Raw genomic sequence first — 6,717 nt, forward strand, 5'->3', positions numbered from 1 at the left:
CTCCATTATGATGTCATAATGTAAAACTGCATTATGATGTCATCATGTATTTATAGTAGGGGATAGAATTTACAACTGCATTATGATGTCACAATCTAGTAATAACAAAAGATACAACATAGAACAACATTATTATGTAATATAGAACTTCATTATGATGTCATAATATTAAACTGCATTATGACGTCATAATGTATTCATAGTAGGGGATAGAATTTACAACTCCATTATGATGTCAGAATTTAGTAATAACAAAAGATGTAATGTAGAACTTCATTATAATGTAGTATAGAACTCTATTATGATGTCATAATGTAAAACTGCATTATGATGTCATAATCTATTCATAGCAAGTAATAGAATTTACAACTCCATTATGATATCACAATCTAGTAATAACAAAAGATGTAACGTAGAACAACACTACTTTGTAATATAGAACTCCATTATGATGTCATAATGTAAAACTGCATTATGATGTCATAATCTATTCATGGTAGGGGATAGAATTTACAATATCATTATGATGTCACAATCTAGTAATAACAAAAAATACAATGTAGAACAGCATTTTTATGTAATATAGAACTCCATTATGATGTCATAATGTGAAACTTCATTATGATGTCATAATGTATTTATTGTAGGGGATAGGATTTACAACTCCATTATGATGTCACAATCTAGTAATAACAGAAGATACTTTGTAGAACTTCATTATAATATAATATAGAACTCCATTATGATGTCATAATGTAAAACTGCATTATGATGTCATAATGTATTTATAGTAGGGGGTAGAATTTACAACTGCATTATGATGTCACAATCTAGTAATAACAAAAGATACAATGTAGAACTTCATTATAATTTAGTATAGAACTATATTAGGATGTCATAATGTAATGTAAAACTGCATTAAGATGTCATAATCTATTCATGGTAGGGGATAGTATTTAAAACTCCATTATGATGTCACAAATTAGTAATAACAAAAGATACAACATACAACTTAATTATAATGTAATATAGAACTCCATTATGATGTCATAATGTAAAACTGCATTATGATGTCATAATCTGTTCATGGTAGGGGATAGAATTTACAACTCCATTATGATGTCACAATCTAGTAATAACAAAAGATACAACATAATTATAATGTAATATAGAACTCTATTATGATGTCATAATGTAAAACTGCATTATGATGTCATAATGTTTTTATAGTAGGGGATAGAATTTACAACTTCATTATGATGTCGCAATCTAGTAGTAACAAAAGATACAACGTAGAACAACATTATTATGTAATATAGAACGCCATTATGATGTCATAATGTGAAACTGCATTATGATGTAATAATGTATTCATAGTAGGGGATAGGATTTACAACTCCATTATGATGTCAGAATCTAGTAATAGCAAAAGATACAATGTAGAAAAACATTATTATGTAATATAGAACGCCATTATGATGTCATAATGTAAAACTGCATTATGATGTCATAATGTATTTATGGCATGGGATTGAATCTACAACTCCATTATGATGTCACAATCTAGTAATAACAAAAGATACAATGTAGAACTTCATTATAATGTAGTATAGAACTCCATTATGATGTCATAATGTAAAACTGCTTTATGATGTCATAATTTATTTATAGCAGGTAATATAATTTACAACTCCATTATGATGTCATAATCTAGTAATAACAAAAGATACAATGTAGAACAATATTATTATGTAATATAGAACTCCATTATGATGTCATAATGTAAAACTGCATTATGATGTCATAATGTAATTATAGTAGGGGGTAGAATTTACAACTCCATTATGATGTCACAATCTAGTAATAACAAAAGATACAACGTAAAACTTCATTATAATGTAATATAGAACTCCATTATGATGTCATAATTAGAGATGAGGGAGCACCAAAATGCTCAGGTGCTCGTTACTCAAGTCGAACTTTCCGCGATGCTCGAGGGTTCGTTTCGAGTAACGAACCCCATTGAAGTCAATGGGCGACCCGAGCATTTTTGTATATCGCCGATGCTCGCTAAGGTTCTCATTTCTGAAAATCTGGGAAATTCAAGAAATTGACACTGAAACGGATAGGGCAGGCGAAGGGCTACATGTTGGGCTGCATCTCAAGTTCCCAGGTCCCACTATTAAGCCACAATAGCGGCAAGAGTGGGCCCCCCCCCCAACAATTTTTTCTTCTGAAAAACCCTCATTAGCAAGGCATACCTCAGCTAAGCACCACACTACCTCCAACAAGGCACAATCACTGCCTGCATGACACTCCGCTGCCACTTCTCCTGGGTTACATGCTGCCCACCCCCCCCCTTCCCCCCCGCACGACCCAGTGTCCACAGCGCACACCAAAGTGTCCTTGCGCAGCCTTCAGCTGCCCTCATGCCACACACTGGCCTCATAGCCACACCACCCTCATGTCTATTTATAAGTGCGTCTGCCATGAGGAGGAACCGGAGGCACACACTGCAGAGGGTTAGCAGGGCCAGGCAGCGACCCTCTTTAAAAGGGGCGGGGCGATAGCCCACAATGCTGTACAGAAGCAATGAGAACTCCAATCCTGTGCCACCTCCGTCAGGAGCTGCAAACGTGGGCATAGCAATGGGGAATCCATGTGCCACACAGTATTCATTCTGTCAAGGTGTCGCATAGCTCAATCCACACTGCAAAGGGAAAGCAGTCAGCGCTCTGCCCCCTACCCAAGTCAGTCAGTGCCTTTGTGCCAGACAGGTCAAACACCACAATGGGAACTAAGTTTGCACCAACAGCATAGGTGGGTCCTAGGAAACCCAAGACATGAACAAAAAATTGATCTGAGCGGCCAAACATGGCATAGGCCTCGGCCCACACATTCAGCAATCCTAGGCTGGAAGCGGACTTTCACTGCACCCAGGACATAGGCCTCTGCACAAACCATCAGCAATCGCGTGCCTACAGCGGACTCCAATGCTAGCGTAGTAGCATAAAAGCACTATCCGTACAAGAAAGACAGATCTACCAATCTCAAAACATTTTGCTGAATTTCACCATACAATCAGTCAGCTCAAATTTAGGGTCATTGACTCTGTTGCCCCACTGCCTCAAGGTGGGGACCGGGAGGGAATCCTTAAATGTAAAGAGATCCGTTGGATACACGAACTTGATACCCTTTCCCCCAAGGGTCTTAATATAGAGTATCCCATTATGTCCTGTATATAAATAGGTCCAGTTGATAGTCATGTGTCAGACTAATGTGCACTTTCTCTATCTGCAAATTATGTATACATAATCTCATCTACGGTATTTGATTTTAATTACCTTTTATTTTATGTTACAGATACCTGTTTGATGCATGTGCTCCGGACTCCTTGTTGTTCCATTACTTGTTGTTTGGCTTCCAGTATAAACTCCCCCCCCCCCCCCCAAAAAAAAAATATTTTGTGCATTAATGTGTGCTAATGTGCATAATAAATAAATATGATATCATTCTATGTATTGGCTGCTTTATGAGGTATCACTATAGGTTATGATAATAGAGGGAGCTGTACTCTAATTGTTGGACCCATGAGTCATATGTATGAGATATGAACTATGATTAAAGACATATTGCTGTGAGATATGGTAGATTATTGATTATTAATATATTAGGGTTATTACCCAAGATTATTTATATTTTGACATTTATTTCAATAATGGACATCATTTTCTCCATATCTCACTCTCCAATAAAAAGTTTGTTGCTAAATCAACATACAGATATATGAGGCTGATCAATATTACCATTATTGTTTAATGTTGCTGTGGAATATATATATATATGTGTATATATGTATATATATATATGTGTATATGTATATGTGTGTGTATGTATGTATGTATGTATGTATGTATGTATGTATATATATATATATATATATATATATATATATATATATATATATATATAATATGGATTTGTTGTGTTGGAGCTAGTTTTCCCTATAAGACTACCTATAAACAGCATCTTATTTATAATTAATACTGTTTGCCACTACATATAGTCTTCTCCGTGGACCAGCGATACTTCTATTGCTATTAGAGCAGTGGAACTGCTAGCGCATGCGCACTTAACTTCTGAAGTCTCTTTTACTAAATAGAGTCCAATAGTTATATCAGCGGCATCGCAGGACTCCAGGCGCATGCGCGATCAGTCCCTCAAGATTCCTCTTGCTCTTCTAAATCTCGCGATAGTGGCTAAATCATGCACAGGCGCACTCGTTCAGATGACAAACCGGAAGCATCGGGAGCCATGGAGGACGTGAGCACATGCGAATTAGGTACTGTTCAGCTGTTACATGTGGGATTTTAATTGTTGTTTCACTATATATAGTCTGTAACTAAGGGTGTATTTGTACTTGACAAAGATCACTGTGTTGATCGAAACGTCGTATGGAAGAAGGAAGAAGTTTTACTGCATCGCTGTCTGCTGCCACAGTATTTTCCTTCTTGATTGCGCTAATGATTGCAGCATCACCGCTCACCATCTGGGTAGACTCCTCAAAGTTTCCAAGGACCTGGCAGATGTCTGCCAACCAGGCCCACTCTTCTGTAAAGAATTGAGGAGGCTGACTCCCACTACGCCGCCCATGTTGGAGTTGGTATTCCACTATAGCTCTACGCTGCTCATAGAGCCTGGCCAACATGTGAAGCATAGAGTTCCACCGTGTGGGCACGTCGCACAGCAGTCAGTGCACTGGCAGATTAAACCGATGTTGCAGGGTCCGCAGGGTGGCAGCGTCCGTGTTGGACTTGCGGAAATGTGCGCTGAGCCGGCGCACCTTTCCGAGCAGGTCTGACAAGCGTGGGTAGCTTTTCAGAAACCGCTGAACCACCAAATTAAAGACGTGGGCCAGGCATGGCACGTGCGTGAGGCTGCAGAGCCGCCACCAGGTTACGGCCGTTGTCACACACGACCATGCCCGGTTGGAGGCTCAGTGGCGAAAGCCAGCGGTCGGTCTGCTCTCAGACCCTGCAGCAGTTCGTGGGCCATGTGCCTCTTCTCTCCTAAGCTGAGTAGTTTCAGCACGGCCTGCTGACGCTTGCCCACCGCTGTGCTGCCACGCCGCGCGACACCGACTGCTGGCGACATGCTGCTGCTGACACATCTTGATTGTGAGACAGAGGTTGCGTAGGAGGAGGAGGAGGAGGAGGAGGGTGGTTTAGTGGAGGAAGCATACACCACCGCAGATACCACCACTGAGCTGGGGCCCGCAATTCTGGGGGTGGGTAGGACGTGAGCGGTCCCAGGCTCTGACTCGGTCCCAGCCTCCACTAAATTCACCCAATGTGCCGTCAGGGAGATATAGTTGCCCTCTCCGCCTGTGCTTGTCCACGTGTCCGTTGTTACGTGGACCTTGGCAGTAACCGCGTTGGTGAGGGTGCGTACAATGTTGCGGGAGACGTGGTCGTGCAGGGCTGGGACGGCACATCGGGAAAAGTAGTGGCGACTGGGAACCGAGTAGCGCGGGGCCGCCGCCGCCATCATGTTTTTGAAAGCCTCCGTTTCCACAAGCCTATACGGCAGCATCTCCAGGCTGATCAATTTGGCTATGTGCACGACGGCGTACTTGCGTTCAAACAGTTGCGCTAGCGACGGCTGGACGCTGCGCTGAGAGACATTGCTGGATGGGGCCGAGGACAGCGGAGGTGAGCATGTGGGTGCAGGCCAGGAGACGGTCGTGCCTGTGTCCTGAGAGGGGGGTTGGATCTCAGTGGCAGGTTGGGGCACAGGGGGAGAGGCAGTGGTGCAAACCAGAGGCTTGCACCACTGAATGACATCACTGAATGACATCATTGAATGGCTGTGATTGGTTAATCGGGCACTGGCTGATGCAGTGCTCCTCGGATACATGGAATACAGCAGCAACCACAGAGTACTAGAATGGAGGCAAATACTGACACAGAGACTAGTGTGGAGTATATGACTTGTGACCAGTGTCCGAACAAGCTTTCAACCAGTCCCTGAATGGATCGTCTATGCCAGAGTTATCAGCTAGTTCATTTTATTATGCATTTACCCCTTCCAGTGCTCAGGTATCATCTGGTGCCGTGTTATTAGGAATGAAAGTACAACAATATCCTCCAATCATTTTACAAACTTCTCCTTTTTCTGCTAGTAACATATCAAGAGCCATTCTATTTTGCCATGTAATAAGTAAGGTATGTCCTAGTTGTTCCTCTAGGCCCCTAATTGCATCTCTTGTATAATTAACAAATCTCTGTTGGTTATAGTATGTGTAATTAATCCAGTCTACATTTTTATCCACTGTTGCCCACCATGCAAGAAGAGACTCAAACCCGCTGCAGCCATCTGATTTCTTGCCCTATACTCGTTCAGTACCCCCCTTAGGACCCCTGATGGCGTCAAAGGAACCTTTGGGAGAGGAATTCCTAGTTTTCCGGACACGGCCCTTGCTGTTGCCCTCGGAGGTCATGAGGTGCACAGGCATTATCAGTTGTACCAAAGCACAATCCCGTTAGGGCCTGTACCTGGCACCTGTTCTAGGTACCTGTGACCACACAACCATCACACGTCTGCGTGTGCTCTTTGTAGCTCAGGCCATATCCCAGAAAACAGTGTGCCTCCATGGTTCTCCTCTCCATATAGTGTCCCTCAGGCAGTCTCCCGTAGTCTGCCTTGGTCCCATTACCA

Source organism: Eleutherodactylus coqui, unplaced genomic scaffold, assembly GCF_035609145.1.
Source record: "Eleutherodactylus coqui strain aEleCoq1 unplaced genomic scaffold, aEleCoq1.hap1 HAP1_SCAFFOLD_19, whole genome shotgun sequence".
Lineage (NCBI taxonomy): Eukaryota > Metazoa > Chordata > Amphibia > Anura > Eleutherodactylidae > Eleutherodactylus > Eleutherodactylus coqui.